This window comes from Lactuca sativa, chromosome 6 (assembly GCF_002870075.4).
Source record: "Lactuca sativa cultivar Salinas chromosome 6, Lsat_Salinas_v11, whole genome shotgun sequence".
NCBI classification, from domain to species: domain Eukaryota; kingdom Viridiplantae; phylum Streptophyta; class Magnoliopsida; order Asterales; family Asteraceae; genus Lactuca; species Lactuca sativa.
This window is the reverse complement of record NC_056628.2, coordinates 160,038,220-160,056,745: the sequence shown is the minus strand read 5'-3', so window position 1 is coordinate 160,056,745 and position 18,526 is coordinate 160,038,220.

Genomic DNA, 18,526 nt, shown 5'->3' with positions numbered 1-18,526 from the left:
TGTGTTTCTTCTAACCCTAATATTTTATGAAGTCTATGTTTTTTGTTAATAGAGAAATCTTTTAAATAAATAGCTAATATATCTTTTGTCAAGGGCAACATAGAAACATTTATTTGATGAAAGGTTGATTTGTCATCTAGTTAGATGTATGGTGTGAGAAGTTGTACATGGTGCACAAAGTCTGGACCAAGATGATCTATTTCAAGGAAGGGCATAAACCGTCAAGTGGTGCATTCCGGTGGATTGTGGCTCAATTAGGGTGAGCGCGATGCGATTATTAACCAAAACATCATCAGTAACCGCCAATGCGTTTAATCCATTTTCAAAACAGTTTGGTGCGATTATTTTTGCGGTGTGGTTAGACAGTTATTTTTGCGGTGCAGTTTTGTTTTTTTGTATTTCGGTTATTAACCGCATAAATTTTGTGCAGTTATTTTGTGTGGTTTTTAACCGCACTTTGGAGTTCAAACGGTTTTAAAAGTTTAAAGATATTACTTGTAATAGTAAAAAATATAAGGTATTAGAGAATTATTTTAAATTACAAACAACTAATATCTTAAAAAATATTAAATCACTAGTAATTAACAATAAATATATTAAAATCGTCAAATTTCACCATTTTCAAAGTTAAACATAAAAAAACAAACACTTTCGTATTTTAGAATTTTATCATTTTTTCATCTATAAAACTTGTCTTATAAAAAATTGTATATAATATATGCGGTGCGGTGCGGTTTTTTTTTTTTTTTTTTTTTTTTTTTTTTTTTTTTTTTTTTTGCAGTTTTTGAAAATTAATAACGGCACGGCACCGCAAATTTGCGGTTTTTGAAAAACAAAAAACTTAATCATTGGTTTTTATTGCGGTTGCGGTTTTTGCGGTTTTTGTGGTTAATTTTAATTGCGGTGCGGTTTTTGCTTACCGATAGCTCAATTACTGTAAAGATAAATTTGAATGTCTAGCTTGTTTAACCCGATATTAATTTAGGGTTTACCCATGATATTTAATGTGTATGAGTAGGGCTGTAAACAAATTGAAAGAGCACATACAATGACTTTTCAATGTCGTTTGTTTAAGTTAGTTGATAAAGCGAACAAACATGAATAGATAAACGAACGAGTTCTTTTGTTCGTGTTCATTTGTTTAACAAATTATATTGTTCATGTTTGCTTGTTTATGTTCATGAACATGATAAACGAACATAAACAACTCAACATAAACGAACGGAGATAAATAATCACAATTGGACATATGACATAAACGAACATATAATATATTAATGTCGTAAATAACAATTGAACATATATAAACATAAATAAACTTAAACGAATGTAAACTAACATAAATGAGAATTCATGTTGTCAAGGCTTAGGCTTTTATTTCCCGATTCATGTTTTCTTTACGTGTTTTTTTCTTAGATTTGTTCCGATCTATGTATATATGTGACGAGTATTCTCATTTTTTCCTTCAATATTGTTTGTTCTTTGATAGTGTTACTTCATTTGTCTTGATCCTCTAGATCCATGACAAATTTAGTAACTTATTTTGCTCGGATCATCTGGATTTGAGACGTATTGTTGTTTGTTTTTTCTAACTGATTTTATTCTTTAGTTTTGTGACGAACCCTCTTTTTGTCTTTTCGTACTTAATTTTGATCAACAATAAAGCTACCATTGTCGCAATAAAGAGCTGAACATGTGTTTGTAGTAAGCATTGAACTTACAATCGATGTTAAGTCGTGACCATTATCTTTGAGTCTTTTGTTAAGATAAGTGCAAACATTACATTTAACGTAAACCATTAGGGTTAACGGTAAATGCTTACATCTCATGTCATCTTCATCATATTTATAGTCGATTGTATTTTCTTTTAAGTGTTCTCTAGACTTCCCAATATATTATAGACTATAGTAAGTCTTCTATGTGTTCTCCAGACTTCTCAATATATTATAGACTATAATAAGTCTCATTTTACCATTTATTTCTTTATGTTTAATATTGGATGATCGATGTGTGTGCTATGTTATTTTTGGGTTTTTTTTATCCCTTGTTGAAATTTTTGATTAATATTATAACAATGATTCGTGTGTGATTTATAGTATTTTTGAACTCTGCACTATCTTTTGTTGATTGTTCTTTTATTACCTTTCTTTGATCTTATAAGTGGTATTGTTTATCATTCTTTAAACAAAGGATTATGTGTCTTGTAGTTCTTTGATTACCTTAAGTATGTTCTTCGTTATTTCCACTGTGACTTGACCTTCTACGTCTTTGATCATTCTGGAAAATAACCGAAACCTGTTGATTCTGATGATTCGTTATATTTATATCTCTCTCAAATTTTTGGGGGCTACATCCTATTCTTCCATACATCTGTCATTGGATACATCATGGTCTTCCATACAAATGTTATCTATATCTAAAATGAGGATAATGCTAATATTGACAACTCCCTCATGAATCCATAGTCAGCTATTTGACTGACACTTCAGATTCCCTTTGAAAACCACCTAAATAGGAATATTACTAAGCTTTAATATTCGTTCATATTTATAAAGTTTAATCGGTATAATGTTCTTATTAGATTGATCATTAATCCTAAAAGAACATTGGTGTATAGCTGATAAGGAACAACCATGTAAGATCGTATGATAAGTAGGATCCATTTGGTATATAGAGATATATTGTATGGAAAATGCACTTTAAACACCTCACAAATCTTGCCTAGACATCACTCATGTAAGTAGATCGGTCAATATAACGACTAGTATTATTGATAAATCTTATTTATAAGTTCATAATAGCATTTATGAACATAAATATAAGTTATACATAAAGTACGGTAAACATAATTCAACTTACATGTTGTTTAACCGAAAATCGGATATTACACGGGTAGAAATTTGAAATCGAAATATCTATTTCACCGGGCCTTATAGTGTTGCATGGCTTCGTTACAAATGCCTAAGAGTTACTAAGATCAGTGCTCGAGGCTTCGGGGGAGTTTCAAAGAGAAACAAAGATGATTGAGTACCAAATGAGCCAAAAATCGTATTATTTATAGCAATTTTCAGGAGGCTCGCCGTGCGCTAACAATGTGCAAGCATCTATTTGTAAACCATGGGGAGGAAGGGTGAGTTTTGATCCGGATACGTGTCGCCTTCTCGTGGTGCTACTTGTCGGCTCCTCGTTGGTCCAATTTTTTTTTTTCTAAAATCATAACTTTTGCATACAGACCCAATTTTTTTATGGTTTTTATATCTACGCGTTCGTATCGGTGAGTGTTACAATTTCGTTTAGACTTCTACAGGTAATTCACACTTTATTTTTCGTTTTACGGTCTGAGAAGGCTTAGACCGTAAATAACGCTATGAAATTCATAACTTCTTGATACGAACTCTGTTTTCAACGTTCTTTATATTGCCAAATTCATATTGAGGAGTACTAAAACTTTCAATTATATTGCTTTGGAAACAAATCAACCGATTTTCATAATTTTTTCATACGAGCACTATTTTCAACGTTCTTTATACTATGTCCCACTCGAAAGTTTAAAAAATCATTACTTTTTTATACGAAGTCAGATCAATGCATTTGTTAAATGCATGCTTTCTTAATTACAATTACTACAACTTTCATTTAGATTACTTATGCTAATAAACAACCTATCTCATATTCACTTTTTATAACACATGTTGTTGAATTATTTTGAACGTGAAACTTTGATAAATCATAACTTCCTCATACGAAGTCATATTTAAGCGTTCTTTGTATCCATGTGCTCTTGATCATGACTATTACAAATTTCGTTAAGATTATTTATTCTATATGGTCTTTTATTTTAATGTTGTTTTATTGCTTTACGATAACTTTTATATTAATATTTTCTACAAATATTATATACTCTTAATATTTGTCCACATATCATGTATACGATAAATTTACATTAGCTCGTAACACATACGAAGAACAATTACCCTAATAAAGGATTTTAATTTTTCGTTAAAATGTATAATTATTATTATTATTATACATTAAAGTCTAGCCCGAAATTGTGGATGTTACAGTTACCTCCCACTTATGATGATTATGTCCCGGAATCATACAACAACAAAATAACTCTAAATAATGATTCCAAAGTCGCCTCCCTATCTCTTAGTAAGGAGTTGCCTTAGTAATTGTTTTCACACAATAATATCTCAACCGATCTGTAACATTCACGATGTAACATCCCAAAAATTTCAACAAATTTAACCTTTTCAAAACAACCCATTTACTAATAAAAGTGTTTAGAAAATCATTGTTTCCAAAACATCATATAAAATCAGAGTCTCCTAAGATCCAATTAGTCATAAAACCAAGGATGTGTACGGTCATGCCTTTGCCTTGCCATGGTCCTCCGTGCTACCTGAAACCATAAACCATAATTGTAAGCACGAAGCTTAGTGCGTTCTGCCAAAATACCACCTAACAACAAATCACATGCACAAACACTCATGCCTGGCCTAATCAGCCTCGGGCTGGAATACCAAGAATGTCTACGATGGGCCCAGTCATCTTCGGGGATGGAATACCCTTGTATCATAAGTATGTTTGGTCGAATCAGCCATCAGGTTGGAAAAACAAAACATGTCGGGTCCAATCAACCATCGGGTTTGAATACCCTCAACGTGTTGACTAACACATAAAGTCATCCAGTCTCAACATATACCCCCTAGCGTGTTACATCTCCAATTACATTCGAGATGTAACATCCCAAAAATTTCAACAAATTTAACCTTTTAAAAACAATCCATTTGCTAATAAAAGTGTTTAAAAAATCATTGTTTCCAAAACATTATATAAAATCAGAGTCTCCCAAGATCCACTCAGTCATAAAACCAAGCATGTGTATGGTCACGCCTTTGCCTTGCCACGGTCCTCCGTGGTACCCAAAACCATAAACCATAACTGTAAGCACGAAGCTTAGTGCGTTCCACCAAAATACCACGTAACAACAAATCACATGCACAAACACTCATGCCTAGCCCAATCAGCCTCGGGCTGGAATACCAGGCATGTCTATGATGGGCCCAGTCATCTTCGGGGATGGAATACCCTAGTATCATATGCATGTTTGGTCTAATCAACCATTAGGTTGGAATACCAAAACATGTTGGGTCTAATCAACCATCGGGTTTGAATACCCCCAGCGTGTTGACTGGCACATAAAGTCGTCCAGTCTCAACTTATACCCCTTAACGTGTTACATCTCCAATTACATTCGAGATGTAACATCACAAAAATTTCAACAAATTTAACCTTTTCAAAACAACCATTTACTAATAAAAGTGTTTAAAAAATCATTGTTTCCAAAACATTATATAAAATCAGAGTCTCCTAAGATTCACTCAGTCATAAACCCAAGGATGTGTACGGTCACGCCTTTGCCTTGCCACGGTCCTCTGTGGTACCCGAAACCATAAACCATAACTGTAAGCACGAAGCTTAGTGCGTTCTGCCAAAATACCATCTAACAACAAATCACATGCACAAACACTCATGCCTGGCCCAATCAACCTCGGGCTAGAATACTAGGCATGTCTACGATGGGCCCAATCATCTTCGGGGATGGAATACCCTCATATCATAAGTATGTCGTGAGTAATCAACCATCAGGTTGGAATACCAAAACATGTCGGGTCCAATAAACCATCGGGTTGGAATACCCCCAACGTGTTGACCGACACACAAAGTAGTCCAGTCTCAACATATACCATAACAAGCATATCAGGTCCCATCAGCCATTGGGTTGGAATACCCCCAGGCCCATTCAACCTTTGGTCAAGTCATCCATCGAGATGGAATTCCCCAGGTTGGAATGCTAATATATATATATATATATATATATATATATATATATATATATATATATATATATATATATATATATATATATATATATAACGAGTCTAGTCATCTTCAGGATGGAATACCCTCGGCCCAATCAACCATCAGATTGGAATGCTCCATGTATGTTAGCTTATGCACATAGCAGTAAAGCCTCAACCACCCATAATATGTGCTCATATAACAGATAAACACATACGTAGTGTACTGACAGTCAGGTAGATCTATATATCAGTAAGCATATCATCATCCTATATACCAGGATACTGATCTAACAGATCACTACAACACGATGACATACTATCACATAACATGATATCAAAGCCAAATGTCTGGCCATGGTGCCTTCAACCCACACGTACAGTAAGTCAGGACTCACCTCAATCCACTGAGAATCAAATGCATGCTCAGGTTGCTGAACCAAATAACCTCACGCCCAACTAAAAAAAATACAATCTTACTCAATAATTATCCCAATAATCCAAAATCTAAGGCCCACTCCATAAACCAACTTCCTAAAGGGTAAAAGACCATTTTACCCTTTTCTCATTTGGCCCAAGCTAAAACAATCTTAGGTCAAAATGACAAGTAATGGCCCCAAATAATACAAGATTCACAAATTATAACCATACTTCAGATCTATAAGACTAAATCACAGAGGATGACTCATTGCTCCATAAATTTGTCAACTTTATGGATACTACGAATGTAATCCGTCATAAACCTGCAAAAAGGAGCTTAGAACTTAGATCTAGCAATTTGAGCTCATAAATATTTGAACTTGGACACTAAAAATGGTCGAAAATGTGCACAAAATGATGATGAAGCCTCCTTGATGAACCAACACTCTAGCACTTTTCCTTCTTCTTCTTCTAGCTACCAAAACACTAGAATGGATCCAAAATCACCAAGACGGATTGGGTTTAGGGTTTTCTGAGTTAGGGGGAGGTGGAGGCTGAGAAATGAACCCTATTACCGAGTTAATGGGCATAATTATGTGGGAAACCCTAAAACTTCATGGGCTTGGCTGCAACGATCCTCACGTCGTAGGTTCTTATTGCTCGTGTCGTGAGCTTAGTCCCAAATAGAATCTTCATGCAACTCTCCTCATGTCGTGAGCCTCCATGCCTCATGTCGTTAGGACCCCTTTTTTCTCCAAAAATCTAACCTTTTGACCCTCTAAAAGGGTAATTCAATTCCTTGAAGAAAACGGATGTTACATAAGATTTATTGGTAACCTTGTTTTAACCCTTAATGAAAAATTTCTTTCATTTTTAGTCCCTAGCTACTACGTGTGTGCGTACTCTATGAGTATGCTTAGCATACTAGCCCATTGACGGATCACAAATGCTCCCACGTATGTTGGACATACGTAGGAGAATATGGGGCGCACTCCAACCTGCTTGAAACCCTAGTTTTTAGGGTTTTACCCCTATAAAAGCTCATTACATTGCTTGACCAATGTCTCTTATTAGCCTTCATATCTCTTAAACCCTAATCTTGACCCTTAGCCACCATACATAATAAAAACATACTGGGCACCCACAATTCATCGGGCCTCTTCCGGCATCGGGTCTCGCCCGACATCAAGCCTAGCTCAGTATATAGATTTGTCAGTCACCAGGCCCTGCTTGGTATCGGGCCCCATCCATTATACATATAAACATATAAACATATAATCATACAAACACATGTGATAATCACAATGATAATAGCATACAGTACAGTCATTGGACCCCGCCTAGCATCGGGCCTTGCCCGGTAAGCATACTAACACATAAAACATGCAACAGTCACACAAACATCTAGCATCCTGACATAATAAACCATGAGCCGAAATTGGTGCCTTTGACCCACTAAACTCATTGAGGAAACTTACCTACTGAATCACTCATATAAATCTATGTTTGTTGGTTCGACAAATCTCCACGCTATCATCATAAAACATATGCAATTAATAATTGGATTCCGACATATATGTAAGTGTCTAAGCTAGGGTAAAATATCATTTTGCCCTTTATCTAACTTTGCCCAAGGCCAATGCCCAATCCAACTAATTGAAAGGACCAATACCAAAATGATCACCCAATACTTAATAACACTAAACTCAAAACCCCTAATGGCCGAAGGCCAAAAATCTATCCATTAGGCTTCTGTTGAGAACACCTGGCGTTCCACCCTATGACGCCTGGAGTTCGAACTCTTGGCGTCCCCATGCATACGCCTGGCGTTTGCTCGCTGATTACCAACTTTCAAGCTAATGACTTAATCGCTTAAGATCTCATGTTTAAACTTCAGATCCAATAATAATGGAACACCTAAATCCTTAAAGTTGCAAACTATACGGCCATGTATGACTACAATGAGCCCAACATTATGATCCTAACTCAGAATCAATTATAAGGCTCCAAAACTCTTGCATGGAAGATTATACAGACCAAAGATTACATTTTTATGACTCTAGACTCACTATTATGCTTGAAAGGACACCCCAAACCTCTGGAGCATTTAAAACTCACAAAGATCAAGTCCTTGGGACCAAAAAGCAGACAAAATAACCCTAAATCAAGATCTAACAAATGAGACATCAAGGTATTATACCTAAAAATTATGCTCCAATATGTCAAGAGTCCAGATCCACAATCTTGAGAGCAACAACAAAACTCCAAATATGTTCCTTCTCTTGTCAAGAACACTAAATGATACCAAAAAGATGAACCAAGGATTCAAACTCTCATACATACTTAGAGTTTTCGAAATGAAGATAGAAGTTGGAGTGGTGAAGGGTTTTGAGGCCATAATGGTATTTAAATAGGATGCAAACCCTAAAAATTTGGGTTTCGACTTTGCGTGCAAACACCTGGCATCCATCATAGAATGCCTGGCATTTGAGTGTCTAGCGTTCCATGCCAAACTAGTAGAAACCAAAGTGTCAAAAATTAACACAACAAGGTTAAAACTGCAAATAACTGGAAACCGTGGTGTTACAAATCCCCCCTCCCTTCCCACTTGAAATAGACTTCATCCTCGAAGTCCGCTACAGCCAAAAAGTCTGGGTAGTGCTCCCTCATCTCATCATCTGGCTCGCAAGTCCACTCTGAACCCTTACGGTTCTGCTATTGCACATTCACCAGACTTACTAACTTTATTATGCAGAGTCTTGGTCTTCCTGTCGAGAATCGCAATCAGCCTCTCAATATAATTCAGGCGGCCATCCACCTGAGTATCCACCAATAGAACCAGTGTAGAATCCTCCACTAAACACTTTCGTAAGTGAGAGATGTATAACATGCAATGGATCTGACTGAGCACCCCAGGAAGATCCAAGAGATATGCAACCTGACCCACCCCGGACAAAACCCTGAAAGGATTAATATATCTTGGGCCTATTTTGCCCATCTTCTTGAACTGGATGACACCTTTCCAAGGTGACACCTTTAGGAGAACCATGTCCCTAACCTGGAATTCTCAATCTGGTCGGCCTCTATCGGCATAACTCTTCTATCAACTCTGGCTATCTGGAGTCTACTCTTAACTTGTTGTATCAACTCAGTGGTCTTGAGTACCACCTTAGTATCCCCATAACCCGCTGACTGACCTCACCCTAACAAATCAGGATCCTACATTTCCTTATATAGAGCATTTCAGAAGGGTGTCGATTGATGCTGACATGTTGCTGTTATTATATGAAAATTCTTCTAACGATATATACATATCCCAACCTCCCATTAAAATCCAAAACACACTCTTAAAGCATATCCTCTAAAGTCTAGACGGTACGATCTCTCTGGCCGTTAGTCTGTAAATTGAAGGCCGTGCTGAAATGCAGATGACCACCTAACTCATCATGGAACCGCTTCCAAAATCTGGAGGTAAATCCGACGTCCCTGTCAGAAACCGCAGAAACCGACACCCAATGCCGTGCCACGACCTCCCTGATGTATACCTCAACCAACTTTTCCATAAAGATACTCTCCTGAATAAGGATGAAATGCACACTCTTTGTCAATCGATCCATGATGACCTAAATCGAATCCACTTCGTGTGCAATCTAAGGCAACTTCGTCATGAAGCCCATGGTAATCTTCTCCCATTTCCAAACCGGAATATCCAACGGTTGTACCTTGTTGTGAGGCTGCTGATGTTAGGCCTTGAATTTCCTACAAGTCAAGATCCTCTCCACATACCAAGCCATATCCTGTTTCATGCAGTACCGACAATAATCAGAACGATGATCTCTATACATCTTCGTTGCCCCAGGATGAACGGAGAACCTCAACTTGTATGCCTCCTCCATCAGAACCTAATGCACACCACCCACTACGGAACCCATACCCTCCAATGAGGACGCAACAACCCACAACTATCATAATCAAAGGAAGCCACCTGACCTACAATGCACTCACTCTTCCGGTGGTCTTCCTTCATAGCCTCAATCTGAGCCTCATAAATCCGCTCCTACAACAAAGTAATCAAGGTCATCCTCAAACTAATATCCTTGATTGGAGTCGCGACTGCCTTGCGGCTGAGTGCATCGTCCATAACATTGGCCTTCCTTGGGTGGTAAAGGATCTCACAATCATAATCGTTCACCACATCCAACCACTGGTGCCACCTAATATTCAGATTTGGCTGATCCACTAGATACCTCATGCTCTTGTGATCCGTGTAAATAGTACAACATACCCCATATAAGTAATGTCGCCTAATCTTGAGGGCGAAAACCACAACCCGCAACTCCAAATCATGCATCGGATAATTTTCCTCATAAGGCTTCAGCTACCTCAAAGTGCAAGCGATCATGTGACCCATCTACATCAAAACTGTCCCCAAAACTGTGATTGATGTGTCACAATAAACCACAAAATCCTCAACACCCTCCAGCAGGGTCAAAATTAGCTCCTTGCATAATCTCTTCCTCAGGGTCTCAAAAGCTGCCTGTTGCTCAGGCCCCCAGCAAAATGTGGTCGTCTTCTTCATCAACCGAGTTAAAGGAACATCTATCATTGAGAAATCAATATAAATCTCCGATAGTAACCTCATAAACCAAGGAAACTCCGAATCTCAGATGGAGACCTCAGAACCTACCACCTCATCACAGCCTCGACTTTAGTTGGACCAACCAGAATACCATTCTGGTTGACAAGGTTCCCTAGAAATTGCACATCATGCAACCAAAACTCACACTTAGAGAACTTCACAAAAAGTATCTCCCTCCTCAAATTCTCCAGCACCTCCCCCAAGTACTCCTCGAGCTATTCCTAGGTCATGGAATAAACCAGGATATCATCAATGAATACGATCACAGACCGATCCATCATCGTCCGCATATGCAGTTCATGAGGTCCATGAACGCGGCTGGAGCATTGGTGAGGCAAAAAGGCATCACCATAAACTCGTAATGACCATAGCGAGTCTGGAAGGTCGTCTTCTAAACATTATCCTCTCTAACCCTCATCTGATGATAACATGAACGCAAATCAATCTTGGAGAACCAAGATGCACCCTAAAGCTGGTCGAACAGATCATCAATCCTCGGGAGTGGATCACTGTTCTTCACCGTTGATAGTTTCATTTTATTTACTTCCTTTTATAGTTTATGTTACCATGTTTTATTCATAATTTAGTTAATTTGAATGCACATTTTTCTTTTTGTTATTTTATGACCATTGCAGGTACTTTCAGTTTCGTGAGTATAATTGCAGATTTTAAGGAAACTAGCAGAGCGGGATCTTTGGGAAGCGATTGGACTTAGAGGACGACAAGAATTTTGGGCTTGATAGCTAATGGAGTTGATGCATGGAGTGGGCTTGTGATTATGTGAAGGCTTTAGAGGAAATAAACTTTATATTTGCAAGTTACAGGAGAATATTCAAGCGTGCATAAATTATTGATCGGGTAATTACATGAGCTATGTATCATTTGGAGAACCCAAATTTTTCTTAACATGAAGAAAACTTGAAGAAAATGGGCTAGAAGTTGATCGACCTCGAACTAGGCCAATGAACTGAGCTGTGAAGGACCAAAACTCAAAGAAGCTCACAATCAGGCCCACACGCGCAACCCACCCGTGCACGGCAGTGCGCCTGCGCACAACACTGCGGGGGTAATTTCATAATTTCATTTTGAAGGCTATTTGAGGAAGGTTGGTGTGCATGTTTTGCATACTCATGCACATCCAAAATTTCATCATTTCTCTAGAGATTTTGGAGCATTTTGAAGACCAAGAACACCTCAAGAACTTCATATTTTTACTCTTGATTCTTGTTGAATGTTTTGTAAAATCTATCCATACTTTGTTTTCTTGTGTTTAGCCATGTTAGGATAGACTAAAATTTGTTGACTTTGATAAAATCATTTGAATGTTCGTTAAATGTTGAAGACTCCATGAACATGTTCTTGAATCTTTATGAGAATGTTTTGTGTTTTAACATCTTATTACTACTTGTATGTTTTTATTCATGAGCTTAAATGTGGTTGTGGTGATTAGTTGTCTAATTTCTTGATTAAGTAAAGAATCCTCAAATTAGCAAGAAACAAGTGATATTTGTGTTAGTTGTACTTCACACAATCATAAAACATTTTCTCCAACATGGAAGTGAAAACATTTGACTTCTCTTGGATTTGGTGACTTTTTGGTTCTTAATGTTAGTTGACTTTCACTCATTACATGCTTAATTGAAATCATGAATTTGACTAAGGAAATTGTTATGAGCTTTTCTAACCATTTTAAAAATTAAGAAATGTCTAGGTAATCTCAAGCCCCTTGGATTACTATAGCCAAATTAAGGATTTAAAACAAGTATTGCACTATTGGATTCTAATGATATATTAACCAAATATTCAAGTAAGGAAACATTAAGTCAACCATCTTTTTCTTATTGATTTTACATCAAACTCTTATTTTTGTTGAATTTTCCATTTAAATCATAGTTTAACTCTAGTTTTATTTCAAGTATTTTAAAAGACCAAAACCCATGTTTTTTACTTTTATTGTCATTTTACAAGTATCTTTGCAAAGAGATTTTCATAGAGTTATAAAATTGAACCAATCTCCGTGGATTCGACCCTTTACCACTATACACTATTTTAGTGTAACTTATTTAGGGTTATTAATTTTGTTGGCCTCAACAACCTCCAATCATCAGCTTATTCAACTCTGTCACACCCCAAAACCAAGAACGGCGGAAACGTTCTGGGGCGGAGGACGTCATGTAAAGTATCACAACACAGTAAATGTAAATAAGCAAACAACATCATCCATTGCATTAAATATATAATTTTAATACAAGCGTGTTCTGTACAGTTATAGACACCAAAATAATGTAAAACAAAATAATATGAGATGAGTCTTGGATGCGCTCCATCTTCTCAAAAGCTGGCCTCGGTACCTGTCTACTGATGACCTGAGAATACAAGTTATTTTGAAAGAATTTATCATCATTAAGCTGGTGAGTTCATAAGTATTTTAGTGTCGGGTTTGTTATCAAAATGTTTGAACCTGTCGCAAGTATAAGTTGTAAAATGTATGTAAGTGTTTGTAAAAGTTTGAATCTCTCAGAAAAACCTATATTTTCTATTAAAGTAGCCTTCTACCAAGGCTTAACTGATTTGTATGCTCGTTTGTTGTAAAAGTGTGTAATTTCCCAAGTGTAACTATCATTTAACAAAATATAGTTTGTACATTAATGTTTAAGTGAGGTTATCACTAAAAATATGTAATGGGTAAATCATTGTAGTACTGAAGTTTTGTATTATAGGAACTACTGCTGTACTAACTACCTTAAACTGGATTTTATATTAAGGCATTATGTGATAAATTGCACCATACTATCGACTAGTAACAACGACATAATGAATGGTCGTAATAACGAAACGACGTTTGGCACCCGCAGACCTGCAGGTCCGGCTATAGCTAGCAGCAAGGTGTAGGATTGTCAATCCAGCATAGATCTATACGCAAACTCACGCTCCCCCTCCAAGAGACTCTGGCCACAACTCGAGTCATGACATTTAAGTCATGCTCCGATTTAAATCACAGTAATTTAAGTATTCTAGTATGTGTAATGTAATATTTCTCGTTCTAGTATAGTTGTATATGTTCTCCTCCTAGTATAGTTGTATATGTTCTCTTCCTAGTATAGTTGTATATGTTCTCATAGTATAGTTGCATATGTTCTCATAGTAATGTAATGTATAGACTCATGAATGAACTGACTCATTGATCTAACAGTTGTAATAGTATGATCTTGTGTTACCCCGATGGTAACTCACTAATGATGTGTCTAGTATGTATGAATATGGAAGTACTTTTATGTCTATATAGGTATATTTGATATATAATTAATATTGAAACGACCTTCGGATGGTCACCCGAAATCCCACCAGACCACATCCAAATCGAGAAAAAGGAAATAGGGCGGATGGCCTTCCTAAGCCCTTTAAACATTATTTATACATCTATACATATATGGGCATGCAATTTATAATATAAAAGCATAAATAAGTTTTTTAAGACATTTGAAACATAAATATTAATTCAAGAAAAGATCGACTTGATGTCAATCTATAAAACAATTTGAAGGCATAAGTTTGATGAAACAGTTCAAGTATAAAGAACATTTGTTTGAATCACAGTTGTAAATAAGTTTGAAAAGTAAAAGAGTTTGTAAAACATTTTGAAGTAAAACAGTTTGATAAACAGTTTGAACAGTGATAAAATCATTGGTTTCCTAGTTATTAATCACATGTGATTAATGCAATCACATGCGATTGAAGCAATAACTATATGTATTTAACTTGTATCCCCCCCCATAAAGTATTTAAACATTTAAAATCATTTCAAAGTTTGATTTAAGGGGGTATGAACTCACTTGATTGAAGTGGTTAATTTGAAATAGTCTAGAGAAGAATCGAGCAGAACTTCGACAGGAAGAGTTGAAAGCGGGGGAAAAATCTCGGGAATCTCGGGAATCTCGGGAATCTCGGGAACACAAAACCTTCCTTCGGGACTTGAAGGTGAAAACCGGGGCTTCGGGCGCTTAACCGCAGAGTTTCAACACGAGAGATGGAAGAATGGAGCACCTAAACCCGGCACCCCAAGAGTTCTATTTATAGGGGCATTTCTGGTGTGCCACGTTGTGGCTAAGGTTGGCCACGTCGTGGGGAGCAAGCCTTATCCCCTTCCGTTGATTGGACGCCCTCAGTCACTTGCCGGGTCGCGGCCAAGCTGTGCCACGTCGTGGGGGCCTGACAGCCTCGGATTTTGGACCCCGAACTTGTAATATCTGTAACTTTCGCATACGAGCTCCGTTTTCGACGTTCTTTATATGCACGCATAGCTGAAAATGTTATCTGCAACTCTCGTTTAGACTTCATCGGCAAATTTTGAATTTGTTTTGAATTATTTATTTTTAACGGGCCGGGACACGAAAAGTCCGTTAAAAATCCATAACTTCTTCATCCGGTGTCCGTTTTCGTCAAACTTTTCGCCGTTGCGCTACTAATGTTGAGACCTTAGATTCTCATTTAGGTTGTTTCGGTCAAAAGTATCTCGAGCTCTATTTTGAGTTTTTAGCTGTCTACTGCTATACCCGAATCTTGGAAAAATCATAACTTCCTCATCCGAAGTCAGATTTGGACGTTCTTTTTATGTACGCTCACGGTTTGAGGTTATCTATAACTTTCATTTAGATACTTAAGGCTAAAAACTATTGTATTGAAACTTCGCATTTTTCGTTTAATCGGTGTTGCCGGTTTTGCCGAGAATCTTCGGTTGGTCATAACTTCTTCGTTATAACTCGGATTTTAGGGTTCTTTATATGTACGAAAACCTTGATACGATTCCTAATACTTTATTTAACCCAAATAAGATTTTAGGAAAGTTATATTTTGACCTAAATTTGATTGGTATTACATTACATTGTCTCGAAATATCGGGTTGTCACAAGCTCCAGGTAGTCAATACACGTACGATGAGACCCACCCTTTTTCTTCACAAACAAGATTGGTGCTCCCCAAGGAAAACTGATTGGTTGAACAAATCCCTCGTCTAACAACTCCTGTAGCTGTATAGATAAATCTTGCATCCAGGGAGGAGCCAACTGATACAGTGCTTTGCTATCAGAGCCGCACCTGGAACTAGATCAATCTTAAATTCAACTTGCCTTTACGAAGGCACCCCAGGCAAATCCTCCGGATACTTTCGAACAATTGGCACATCGTCCACAATCTACTTACCCTTATCCCATGAATCCATAATATAGCCAACAAATCTGGAGCAACCCTGATGAATATAGCAACTAGCCCTCAATGCCGAACAAAAAATCAGCTAACGCTGAGCTCCTTCTCCTTGAATGACTAACTCTCCCCCGCTCGAGGTTCGAATCCATACTGACTGGTGCTCATAATAGATCACCACCCCATTGGAGCTTAACCAATCCATACCCATGGTAACAATGTTCCCGTGCAAAGGAGTACGAACCAAATTAATCGGATACTACTCGTTAATCATCCACAAAATACAGCCCCAATGAACCCTCACTACATGGATAGATCGATCATCTGCAATCTCGATGCATAACGGACAATCCAGCTCCCCCGGAGCTTCAACAAACCTCTTGCTAAGCTCAAGCGATTCAAAAGATTGCATAGCCCACAAATCAAACAGTATAAGAAAACAATTCAATATAAATAAATAGATAAGGAGAAGATATAGACCTGCCACAACATCTTGTATTGCGCGAGCCTCCTTAGATGTCAACTGAAAAGCCCTACTCTTCACCACAGGTGCATCTGCCTTGCCCTGGTGGTCTTCAGTAATCCGTAGAGTCATAGGAGCGGGTTCTGACACCGACCCTACTGTAGTCAAACTAGGATAATGGGCCTTCATGTGGCCCCTCTGATTGCAATGAAAGCAAATCAGATTAGATCCTGGTGTGGTGGTGGTGGTAGGAGTACAATCCCTGCTAAAATGAATCGTCCGACTTCACTTGAAGCAACCTGAACCACCCACCCTGCACACTCTCTTGTGTTTCTTGTCACACTTACCACAATGGCTCTGTCCCTACCGGCCTCTTGATCTCCAATCATGTACCTTGGGCCTATTGCCTGATTCCCCTGAAACCTTAGCCTGATCTGGCTTCCTCTTCCTCTCTATCTCAATATCAATCTCTCTATCTCTATATATCTCTTTCTCTCTCTCTCTCTCTCTCTCTCTCACTCTGGCTCTTACTATCATATTATCCAATGTCTTACAACTAGATCGGCTCACAAACTGCCGAATGTCACTCCTCAGCATCTCATGGTACCTCGTCTTCTTCATCTCCTTATTTAACACATACTGTGCCGCCAAAATTGCCCTCTCCTGAAACATCACGATGATCTGAGCCACTGTCTTAGTAGTCTAGAAGAGATCTTGAAACTCTCATGCCAGCTGTTGCACCTTAATCATTAGTGGAAAATCAGCCCTGAATCTAGTCACAAAATCATCCCATTCCATGGACTCAATTGCTTCGCCTCCCAAGGCATGCCCTACCTCCCCCCTCCAGTTTGGGACTCTATCTTTCAGAAAACAGGAAGCAAGTCTGACCTTTTCCCCAATGGGACAACTGCTGGTAGGGAATGCGTTAGCGACATCAGCTAACCATCGCCTTTTTTTCTATTAGGTCCTTCTCCCCGTAGTAGTCAGGAGCCCAAATGTCGGGAACATACTGAAGGTCAATAAATGTGCCCTTATGAAGACCACCATCTCAGAACAGAAAGATCCGAAGTGCTCCTCCAACACCACCATGATACCCTCTTTGATCGTACCAATGATCACAAGAGTCTGCTCAAGGATGTTGCAGGTAATCTCAGGTGAAATGAACTCCCACATTTGATCATCCAACTGCCCAACTCTAGATCCTGAGCCCGAGTGCTAACCAGCACAAGAACTACCAACTTGTCTGCCTCGAAGAGCCGCCATACTAAAAATAGACCATATAAACCATCAGAATACGCATCAAAAGATATATTGAGGAATCTCATACTCTACAAGCTTCATGATTTCATCACAACTCTCCTTGCCTCGAGTATAGATCCTATGCTTCCAGTAGTACGGGCCCAAACTACGTTCCACATCTATCCATACTTTCCTCAAGGATTTCCTTGAATCCACCAAGTCACTGTTTATCTATATAAATTTTCACACCCCCAGCGAGTGGCAGAATCACCGAGCAGTGTAAATTCATTCTTTTATCACAGTTATCCAACATATATTGAACACTACAAAAGATTTTATAAACTACATACCTTTATTGATGATAGATAGTTACATTATTCTTCTTTCCTAGTGATTATTACATAGTATCTGATTTATCGCACACATCTTAACATATATATGTTCCATATGAACAGAGAGGATAATAGTAAAATTTCCCCTGATCGAGTCTCATTCCAGCTTATCAAATTCCTGAAAACACATGTGTTTGAAAATACATCAACATAATGATGGTGAGTCCACATGTTTTGACTGTAAGTAAAAATAGTACATTTTCTAAGTTTCAAAAGTATAAAACATAGTTTGAAAATATCATTTTGACTCATACTTGTTTCTAACATATAGTATATATCCTAGGTATAATGGTTTACTTACTGAATA